We start from the raw sequence: 12,006 nt of genomic DNA on the forward strand, positions 1-12,006 counted from the left end.
CTCTGGACACATTCCAGCTTGTCAATTGTGCTGCCCAGAATTGGACACAATATTCTGCAGGAGGCAGCAACCAGGTTTAAAGTGGATTCCTTCTCTGGTGTGATGAGGTCCACTGTGGATTGCATGGCTGCGCTCTTTCTCTGCTGCGGCACCAAGCCTTCTCTCCCTCTCAAAGCGCCCACCCTTCTTCTCTCCTTCTTCCCATCAGCATCCTTTACTCTTTCCAGTCCGACATCAGCAAGGAAGGGCTTCCCTTAGCGGTGACGTCTCCCCTCCCTTCCTTCCTCAAGCTCTGTTTGGAAGCCCCAAAGTTTTTTTTCCTCCCTTGCATCTCCCTCTTCTTCCCTCCTGCCTCTCTTATCTCTCAGCAGCCAATCGCAGGCTGGCGGAATAGGCAGCAGAAAGCGAGAAGAGCCAAAGCAAGCCGGCGAGCGCCACCTTCTTATCCAGCTCTCTCTCTCTTTTTTTCTACCAGACTCCTGAGCAAAGCAGGAGCGTGGGTCTCTCTATCTATCTTTTTTTCCCAGCCCAGCCTCGGCTTGGGTTTTTCTTGGGCTTGGGAAGGGATGCGTTGCTGCGGTGGAAGCATCCTCGCCTTGTAAGGTAAGCATCCCCCTCTTCTTCCCGGAAAATGTCCCCACTTGTTTGACGGCTTCCAGGATTCGCCTCCTGAGCTGCCGCTGCTTGGAAGTTGCTCTGGGTGGGCTTGGGAAGCCTTGGCTTGGGTTTCCCCCCATCACTTTACTGAACCATCACATACAATGGAGAGAAGGGGGAACCTGAAGGTCATCTAACCCACCCCCGGTGGTCCCCATCTCTCCCATCCTATCTCAGGCTGGTGGTGTTAGAAAAGGATCCATTCTTGCTTCCCCCCCCCCCCCCCCCAAACTATTTAATCCTATTTATTTCAGCAAATCTAACAGAATAGAGCAATATATGCTAATTCACTTGCTTTTTATTGTTTTTATATGGTTTATACTCTCTCTCTCTCTCTCTCTCTCTCTCTATATATATATATTGCTCGTGTTCTATTTTGAAATAGTCATATGACCGGTCAAATAAATAATAATAATAATAATAATAATTTATTTACTGCCTTGAGGCAATTCAAGGCAGTTCACAATCACCATAATTCAATTCCCCCAACAACATAAAATATAGCTAAATCATTAACATATATTGCTAATATAATAATAATAATAATAAATTATAATTATTAGTAATAATAATAATAAGCATTAACATATATTGCTATTATTATTATTATTATTAGTAATAATAATAGGCAATATATGTTAATATTTTAGCTATATTTCATGTTGTTGGGGGAATTGAATTATGCCGATTATGAACCGCCTTGAGTCGCCTCAAGGCAGTAAATAAATAATAATAATAGTAATTATTATTATTATTTATTTGACCAGTCATATGACCATTTCAAAATAGAACACGAGCATATATATATATATATATATATATATATATATTAAACCATACACAAACAATAAAAAGAGAGAATGGAAGGGTCTGGAGAACAAGCCCTATGAGGAGCGGCTTAAGGAGCTGGGCATGTTTAGCTAATATAATAATAATAATAATAATAATAATTAATTATAATTATTAGTAATAATAATAATAAGCATTAACATATATTGCTAATATAATAATAATAATAATAATAATAAGTAATAATAATAATAAGCAATATATGTTAATATTTTAGCTATATTTTATGTTGTTGGGGGAATTGAATTATGCCGATTGTGAACCGCCTTGAGTCACCTCAAGGCAGTAAATAAATTATTATTATTATTATTATTATTATTATTGTTGTTGTTGTTTATTTGACCAGTCATGTTGGGGGTCAAATAAACAACAACAACAATTTTCCTGCTTCTTGGCAAGGGGTTGGACTGGATGGCCCATGAGGTCTTTTCCAACTCTTTCTCTCTTTATATTAACATATATTGCTAAATATTATTAATAATATTATTATTATTATTAATAATAGCAATATATGTTAATGTTTTAGCTATATTTTATGTTATTGGGGGCATTGAACTATGCCGATTGTGAACCACCTTGAGTCGCCTCAAGGCAGTATATAAATATGGTAAATAAAATAAATAAATAAATAAATAATAGAAGGGATCCTCCGCAATATAGGACTGTCCAAAGTGGTTGTTAGAAAACTATTCATTATAGGAGGGATCCTTGGCATCATACTTACAGTCATTTCAGGACTGTCTGAAATGATCAAGGGTCTGGAGAACAAGCCCTATGAGGAGCGGCTTAAAGAGCCGGGCATGTTTAGCCTGAAGAAGAGAAGGCTGAGAGGAGACATGATAGCCATGTATAAGTATGTGAGAAGAAGTCATAGGGAGGAGGAGAGAGCTTGTTTTCTGCTGCCTTGGAGACTAGGACAAGGAACAATGGCTTCAAACTACAAGAAAGGAGATTCCATCTGAACATTAAGAAGTACTTCCTGACTGTGAGAGCTGTTCAGCAGTGGAACTCTCTGCCTCGGGGAGTGGTGAAGACTCCTTCTTTGGAAACTTTTAAACAGAGGCTGGATGGCCATCTGTCGGGGGTGCTTTGAATGCAATTTTCCTGCTTCTTGGCAGGGAGTTGGACTGGATGGCCCATGAGGTCTCTTCCAACTCTATGATTCTATGATTCTATGAAGATGCTGTTAGAAAAGGATCCATTATAAGAGGCATTCTCAGAATTATAGGACTGTCCAAAGGGGCTGTTAGGAAAACGATCCATTATAGGAGGAATCGTCTGAATCATAGGATGAATTACAGGCATTATAGGACTTCCTGGAGGTGCTACAGGCTTTGGAGAGGAAAGGGTAAGGGTTAGCCACTGAAATCCTTTCCCAAATGAGTTCTGTCCCGCCTTCTTCGTTCTTTATGCAGGCATCATTATAATAAAGTGTCAACTTTGATTACTTCCTGTTTTGGCAGCTACAGATGATATATTTTCTCCCTCCCCCCTCCAAAGGAAGGATATTTCAGACTAAGGTCCCTTCCACACAGTCATATAACCCAATATATCAAGGCAGATCACCCACAGTATGGGCTTTGAATTGGATTATTTGAGTCCACACTGGCATATAATCCACTTCAATGTGAATTTTATACAGTTGTGTAGAAGGGATCTGAAATACCTTTGGGAAAGAGGTGAAGTAATAAAAGCAGTCTTAGATTTTATACTGTTGTTGTTGTTAAGCCGCTCCTATAAGGAGCGGCTTAAAGAGCTGAACATGTTTAGCCTGAAGAAGAGAAGGCTGAGAGGAGACATGATGAGGGCCATGTATAAATATGTGAGAGAAAGTCATAGGGATGAGGGAGTGAACTTGTTTTCTGCTGACGCAATGGAGCAATGGCTTCAAACTACAAGAAAGGAGATTCCATTTGAACATTAGGAAGAACTTCCTGACTGAGAGCTGTTCAGCAGTGGAACTCTCTGCCCCAGAGTGTGGTAGAGGCTCCTTCTTTGGAAGCTTTTAAACAGAGGCTGGATGGCCATATGTCGGGGGGGGGGGGGGGGGCTTTGAATGCGATTTTCCTGCTTCTTGGCAGGGGGTTGGATTGGAGGCCCATGAGGTCTCTTCCAACTCTATGATTCTATTGTTGTTGTTGTTGTTATTTGAAACACAACAAGATGAGTCCACAGCAAACAAGATCACTCTGCTGGCTGTTGTATTGGATCATACGCTGGACACTTCCCAAGTGTCTAGCACTGTGTGATGTATTGGTGAATACTGCGTGCAGATCCCAATAAGGTGGCCTTTTGCAGTCGGCAGATGGTAATTTTGGCAGCGCCGATTGTGCCTAAGTGCAGGCCAAGGTCTTTAGGCACCGCACCCAGTGTGCTGATCACCACTGAGACAACCTTTACTGGATTGTGCCAGAGTCTTTACTAATATTATTATTATTTTATTTATTTATAACCTGCTCTCTCTCCTCAAAGAACTCAGGTTTTCAGTTTAGAATGGGCACCTAGAGTTAAAGGGACCACAAGGGCCATACAGTCCAGTCCCAAAAATACAATCAAAGCAGCCCTGACAGATGGCCATCCAGCCTATGCTTTAAAAAAAAAAACTCCAGAGAAGGAGACTCCTCCACCCTTGCAAGGCAGCAGTTGGAAGTTCTTCCTGATGTTTCAGTGGGATCTCTTTTCCTTCCATTCCTTCTCTTTTCCTTCCACACAGCCTTATAACCCAGAATATCAAGGCAGATCATCCAAAGTATCAGCTTTGAATTGGGTTATCTGAGTCCACACTGTCCTACAACCCAGTTCATTGTGGATTTTATACAGTTGTATGGAAAGGGCCTGAGATGTCTTTGGGAAAGATGCAAAGTAACCAAAGCGGTCTTAGATTTTTTTATAATAATAATAATAATAATAATAATAATAATAATAATAATATAACCCATTTTCTCCCTGAAGGGACTAAAATTTTCATTTTAGAATGAGATCCTAGAGTTGGAAGAGATCTCAAGGGCTACCCAGTCCAGCCCCGAAAATACAATTGAAGCAGCCCTGACAGATGGCCATCCAGCCTCTGCTTTAAAAAAAACTCGAGAGAAGGGCTTGCAAGACAGCAGTTGGAAGTTCTTCCTGATGTTTCAGTGGGATCTCTTTTCCTTCCATTTGAATCCATTGCTCCATAGTGTCCAGGGGCCCTTCCACATGGCCATATAACCCACAATATCAAGGCAGATCATCCACAATTTTGGTGTTGAACTGGACTATCTGAGGCTCCATCCACAGAGCCAAATAAAATCCCACATTATCTGCTTTGAAAATATAATATTTGGCCCTGTGGACTCAGACAACCCAGTTCAAAGCAAATATTGTGGGACTTTCTGCCTTGATATTCTGGGTTATATAGGTGTGCAGAAGGGTCCCGAGTCCACACTTTCATATAATCCAGTTCAATGTGGATTTTATAGTCTCCAGAACCGCAGGAAACAAGCTTGCCCCTCCTCCATGTGACATCTTTTCAAATATTTTAGCATATTTACTTTGTAAATATGTAAAGGAGCCCCCGGTGGCACAGTGGGTTAAAGCGCTGAGCTGCTGAGCTTGTTGACTGAAAGGCCGCAGGTTCGAATCTGAGGAGCAGCATGAGCTTCCGCTGTCAGCCCCAGCTTCTGCCAACCTAGCAGTTCGAAAACATGCAAATGTGAGTAGATCAATAGGTACCGCTCCTCTGGGAAGGTAACGGTGCTCCATGTAGTCATGCCGGCCACATGATCTAGGAGGTGTCTATGGACAACGCTGGCTCTTCGGCTTAGAAATGGAGATGAGCACCACACCCCAGAGTCGGACACAACTGGACTTAATGTCAGGGAAAAACCTTTACCTTTAACTTTGTAGCGGATTGCCTGTTTGTTTTGTTATGGAGCAGACCTTGCTTTCAATGCTCAAGTGTTAAGCATCTTAGGAGCAAGTTCTTAGCTGATATAAATTGAAAATCCACATGAAAACCTAAGGAGGTAATTTTTTTTTCACCCCTTGAAATTTCAGGGATTCTTTTTCAGGAGGTGGGAATGGCTGATACAGGAAGAGAGATCATTCTGAACACTAAGCACAGTATGCTGCCCTTTTGCTAAAACAAGCCTCAATGTGTTGGGTGTGTGTGTGGAGTGGAGCTGTCACTGCTGTTGTTGAAGCCGGTTTCCAAAGCAAAAGTTGTTCTGCGTGCCAAGACCTGGTGACAGAGCAAGTTGCTGTAGTTGGGATTTCATATCTGCATATGGTAATCAGCCAGATAAATGAACCAGTTAGTATTCTGTTCTTGTAATACTTGGTGCGGTCGAGAGGCTGCCGCTACATTTCATTTCCGATCTCATTTGTGGGAGTGGAATAATGCTGGCTGTATTCTCTGCTGCCTCGCACGTGCCTTTGCTCTCAGATCTTGGAGCATCCTAAATGCAGAAAGGCAGGAGGAAGGAAACATCTCTACTCCTTTCTTCCTGGGCCCATGACGTGAGCTCCTTCAGTCCAGTTTGACCATGGACCGGTAAGCTGTGTGTGGGAAGCATTTTTTTGGAGCATTGTTGGGAGGCGGCATGCACTCTTTTGGAACTATGCAGCACCATTTGCAGTCTCTTTGCTCCTTCCCTGGAGCTCCTGGTAGATGATCTGACACTCGCTGAAATATTTGCACAGTCTGTGCTGTTTACTTTCTCCACTTGAACTGTGTCCGTGCGTGTCGCGAGTGGCACTCTGTCGATGCTTTTGATAGCTGGTGAAATGCTCTCCTGTGAAAAGCAAAGCTTGTCCTAGTGGATAGTTAGAAACAAGCTGTAGGAAGATCAAGCAAGAGCGCTGTAAGATATGGTGGTTCAGCACATAATATATCACGAAACAAATTTGCTTCCAAATAGGAGATGACTTTAAAAATAGGTCAGAGCTTTAATGAGACCTGCTATTTTAGATCAACCCAATCTCTGCCCGCTTGAACTGAAGAAGCCCCATGATCATCCGTGGGACCAGTATATGAATAAGTGTGTATAGGCTTTATTGTTATTCTCTTGCTAGCTGCTAGAGATTATTGGTTTTCCTTAGTATGATTTTCATTCCACTCCTTTTGCAAGATGTTCAGCACCAGTAATGATTTATTTCCCATTGTTTTTAAGTAAATACAAGAGTCCAGGAACTCACCTGGAAGATTATTTATTTACAGTGCTGATGAATGATAGGAGATATGCTGAAAAATGGCTTCTATGTGGCAGTATTATTTCTCATCTTTATAATGGGAAGAGAACTAAGCATAATAATCTGACAGATTTATTTTTCTATATTTTAATATTTACTTGGAAAACAGCTCTTGCTGGAACACAAGCCTTATATCAAAATGCAACCTGAGCCCTGCCACATGCACAATGGAGGACCTTCTTGCAGCAACACCAGAGGCACTCCAAGTGGCCAGCTACTGGTCAAAGGGCATTTAATAGAATACCAAGTCTGCAAACTTTGTGTTTTGTTTGTTTGTTTGTAGTGCAATACAACTGTTTTGGTTCGCTCCTGACATGAGAAATAAATAAATCCCAATGTTAGGCGCTGTGGAGGCACAGTGGATTAAATCGCTAAGCTGCAGAACTTGCTGATTGGAAGATCGGCGGTTCAAATCTGGGAGCAGGGTGAGCTCTTGTTGTTAGCCCCAGCTTCTGCCAACCTAGCAGTTGGAAAACATGCAAATGTGAGTAGATCGATAGGTACCGCTTCTGTGGGAAGGTAACAGCGCTCCATGTAGTCATGCTACATGCTACATGCGTGTGTGGAGAAAAGCAAACCACAGACCCCCTGCTGCAATGCAACCTGAGCCCTGCTACATGCACAATGGAGGACCTCCTTGCGGCAACACCAGAGGTACTCCAAGTGGCCAGATACTGGTCAAAGGCCATTTTGACTACCAAGCTTGCAAACTTTGTGTTTTGTCTGTCTGTCTGTCTGTTTGTTTTGTTAAAAATGTAATACAAATGTATGGTTGCTCCTGACATGATAAACAAAATAAATGTAGTCATGCTGGCCACATGACCTTGGAGGTGTCTATGGACAATGCTAACTCTTCAGCTTAGAAATGGAGATGAGCACCACTCCACAGAATCCGACATGACTAGACTTAATGTCAAAGGGAAACCTTTACCTTTATCCCAATGTTAGTCTCATGTGGGATGAATAGGCATTGTACCTTATGTTTAAACTAGCCGTCCCCTGCCACACATTGCTGTGGCCCAGTTTGTGTATATGTTGTTTGCGTGTGTATATGTGTGTGTATATATATTTGTGTATATGTGTATATATGTGTGTTTGCGTATATATGCGGTTTTGCTCATGCATTTTATGCAGTTTTTTAATAGGCAATGTATCTTTTATGCTTAAACTAGCCGTCCCCTGCCACAAGTTGCTGTGGCCCAGTTTGTGTATATGTTGTTTGCTTGTGTATATATTTGTGTATATGTATATATATATATGTGTGTGTGTTTGCATATATATGCGGTTTTGCTCATGCGTTGTATGCATTTTTTTAAGTCCCTTCTGTTGTGTTTTTATGAGTGATGGTCACTCATTGGCCTGATAGGTGTATTGTGTCCAAATTTGGTGTCAATTCTTCCAGTAGTTTTTGAGTTATGTTAATCCCACAAATGAACATTACATTTTTATTTATATAGATACGTATTTGTTTTAAACAGAGAAGGTATAACATCATGTTTTTAGCATGCATGGGGAAACTTTAGTCAGAGGTTTTGATCTTTAACTAAAATTACTCCCTGTATATGATGGAAATGTGATATATTTTTGTTAAAGCAAAAAGGGAATATATTGTAATGTTTTCAAGGAAGATGAAATAAAAATGTAGATTTAGAACCAACAATTTTTTTGGTTTTCAACTGTGAAAAAGTTAAATCTTTTACTATTGCTGTTACCAATAGTAAGAGATCATGGCAGCTGAAGTTCTGAATATTTGTAGGTCCAAAGATACTCCACCTTTGTTATATTGGTTAATCAAAGACATTTTGTAGAAATTGAAAGCACATTCCTATGTATGATTCCTCACAATTAAGTTTAAATTCAATGGTAGTTAATTACAGGTAACCGAGTATAGGATTTCAGCCTTGGTTGACTAACCCGGCTATGCAAACAGCTCTAAGTGGTTCAGCTATAGTTCTGCACAAATACACACTTGTATGTACAGCAGTATCTTATAGTAACTCACAGAGAGCTTTCTGTGATAACAGCAAGGTAAAATTCATGGAATGTATCAATGCACAGTTGGTGTTCATATTGTTGAGGTCTATACCGTGTGAATTTAATAACACACATGGAGTGTAGTTTCTAGCTTTCTTTTCCATATGGATGAAAATTGTGGACTGGAAGTCTGTAGTGAAACACTCCAGGATAGAGTTGCAGATAAAGTACATCAATGTGACAGAACACAGATTACGAGATCGTGTTGCTTATAACGATTTTGTAAACAGATATTATCACTTGTATATTCAGTTTGTATTGGAAACCCCACTTATGCCACCCTCTGGAAGGCATGGTGAGTAACTCACAATTTTTCTGAATTAAGTGTATATCCTTACAAATACTTAAAATATTAACATGGCATGCTCTCCGAAGTTTCTTCAAACAAGATGTTTTATACAGGATACATTTCTCTATTTCTTTCTTACGTTTGCAACTGTTGAACCTTTTCTCGGATAGCTTACTCTGTTTGTTTTGAACTATTTTCAAGTTGTACACATTTCTTAATAAATACAATTCATATGTGTATGGATATCAACTCTCATTCTACAGTGTTGCAAAGGAACAGAATAAATAATACATGCTCAATGAATTTGTTTGTGGTTCATTGTGAGAGTCGTTTAGTGTAGTGCATTTACTTTCTGTATTGAAAATGGCTCCTAGGAGAACTATGAATGGGTAATATAACAGGGATAGAATAAATGCCAGTGGAAATTGTCACCTGTTGCTTCTTCTCTATATATCTCCCATGCCTTAGAACAGGGGTTCTCAAACTAAGGCTCGGGGGCCGAATACGGCCCTCCAAGGTCATTTATCTGGCCCTCGCTCAGGTTCAACCTAAGTCTGAAATGACTTGAAAGCACACAACAACAACAACAACAACAACAACAACAACAACAACAATCCTATCTCATCAATGGGAAGCAGGCCCACACTTCCCATTGAAATACTAATATGTTTATATTTGTTACAATTGTTCTCCATTTTAATTATTGTATTTGTGTTTTTGCACTACAAATAAGATATGTGCATAGGAATTGACTCAATTTTTTTTCAAATTATAATCCAGCCCTCCAACAGTTTGAGGACTGTGGCCTGGCCCTCTGTATAAAAAGTTTGAGGACCCCTGCCTTAGAAAATAGTTGGGCCACAGTAATATTTGGAGATGTCCTTTACCTGCACGACTGCATGACTCCAGTTCTTACTTAATGCAGCCCTTGTAGAAGCCATTTTTAAATTGTGCCAGAAGTGACTTGAGACACTGCAAGTCGCTTCTGGTGTGAGAGAATTGGCCATCTGCAGGAATGTTGCCCAGGGGATGCCCAGATGTTTTACCATCCTGTGGGAGGCTTCTCTCATGTCCCTGCATGGGAAGCTGGAGCTGACAGAGAGGAGCTCACCCCATTTCGTGGATTCAAACCACTGACCTTCATGTCAGCAGTTCAGCCAACACAAGGACTTAACTAATTGCACCACCGACACTTCTGTAGAAGCCATTGTAACCACTTATTGAAGTAGGGGTCAGTTTAAATATTTGATGCTACAAATATTATTGAACTACAACTTTTAATAGTCAAAACTAGAATAGTTAAGCAGCTGCACAAAATACCAGAGTAGTTCAATAAGCCAGTACTACATACAGACAATTACTAGTATAATCCTCTCATATTTCTGGAGTACCGTTCTCACAGTCTCATATAAACTGCTATGCTAGGTAGCACAATAGAGTTCTAGATGAAAAATATCAAGAGGGCCACAAGGAACATCTGGATTTAGACAGAGAACATTGAAACACCTGGAAATGGTGGGTTCAATTGGGATGAAGTGAGTCTATGAATGCTCTGCTCCTCCAACTTCTAATTTATTCCACAAGGAACTGTGGTACAGCATTACTAGCCAAGGGAAAAAAGTTTGCTGTTGAAACATTGTGCAGCTGAGATTATTTTTGGAGACCTGTGGTGGCCCAGAGATTCGGTAGCAAAGCATCAGTCAGAATATTGTGGACTATGAGAAAATGTTTGTAGATGTTTGCTTCTTTTAGCTACTTTATTGGATTTTAAATGTCTTATAAGTTGTGTTGTCGAAGGCTTTCATGGCTGGAATCACTGGGTTGCTGTGAGTTTTCCAGGCTGCATGGTTATGTTCCAGAAGCATTCTCTCCTGACATTTCACCCACAGATATCCTCGGAGGTTGTGAGGTCTGTTGGAAACTAGGCAAGTAAGGTTTATATATCTGTGGAATGTCCTGGGTAGGAGAAAGAACTCTTGTCGGCTTTGTGTGTGAATGTTGCAATTGGCCAACTTGATTAGCATTGAATATCCTTGCAGCTTCAAAACCTGGCTGCTTCCTTATAAGTCTTATAAGTTGTCTTGGGACTTTAATTAGTAGGCTGTTTGGCCTACTAATATACTACTGTTTGGCCTACAAATATCCATTACAGATTACCACATTAAGATGTCCTATATGGGAATCCTGATCACCTCATACAATTTACTCTTCAGAAGTAGGTAGCCCAAAATCCTGTTTTGAAGTGGGCCAAAGAGATTCTGCCATACTATCCATAACTTTCTGGTATTGTAGTTTCTTATCTGGTATAAAGTTTGACCCCCCCCCCCCCCATATCCATGGGGGAATATATTCTTGATTTTCTCTGATAGTAAGAACCAATGGATAATAACAAACTTCATTGAAATTGACAACTTTGGCCAGAAGTTACCATAGAGTCTTACTGGAAGACCTAAGATATTTCTAGAGGGGACATATTTTTTCGAATTAGGCAGGTGTGACTGCAAACACTAATCTTGTTGGCAAAGGGGCGTGCTGTGCTTATTGAGATAAACCTATTGGGGGAAGTAGTGTTTTGTGGTTAAAGTTACAACACTGAACATAGAAAGTAAAATCCTTCCTGTACTTCAGATATATTTAAGTGAAGAATATTTTAGTTATACATATTTATAATGTAATTTCAAAAGATTGGGTTATTTCTAATAGGACATTTTTTACAAACCTGTTAAGAGACTAATATAAAGATTACAGGCTTTTGGAAAAGTGATCAAATTATTCCAAGCTAGTAAACTTTGTTTCGAGTAACGCTAACAGTCATCATGAAATTGCAAACTTCACTTGCTTGTTTAATTTTGTATGTATGTTACAAATATATGTGTCACTTAGCAGAATAAATTTCATCAAAGCAGTGTAGAAAAGTCACTCACTCATACACATATTATTTCAGTACT

The 12,006-nt window shown here is 40.1% G+C and overlaps 1 protein-coding gene across 4 annotated transcripts in view; it reads left to right on the forward strand.

Moving 5' to 3' along the window:
• The first annotated feature begins 253 nt into the window (after nt 1-253).
• Nucleotides 254-12,006, forward strand: part of PCDH15 (protocadherin related 15) — a 1,134,710-nt gene continuing 1,122,957 nt past the window's right edge. For 3 of the 4 annotated variants that reach the window (XM_067465706.1, XM_067465711.1, XM_067465710.1), the window contains exon 1: nt 254-603. The gene's annotated coding sequence lies outside the window, so the exon portion shown is untranslated. Of the gene's footprint in view, nt 604-5,889; nt 6,038-12,006 lie in introns of those variants that run through there. The other variant, XM_067465707.1, reaches the window with a different exon arrangement.

This window comes from Anolis sagrei, chromosome 3, assembly GCF_037176765.1.
Source record: "Anolis sagrei isolate rAnoSag1 chromosome 3, rAnoSag1.mat, whole genome shotgun sequence".
In the NCBI taxonomy this organism is placed as follows: domain Eukaryota; kingdom Metazoa; phylum Chordata; class Lepidosauria; order Squamata; family Dactyloidae; genus Anolis; species Anolis sagrei.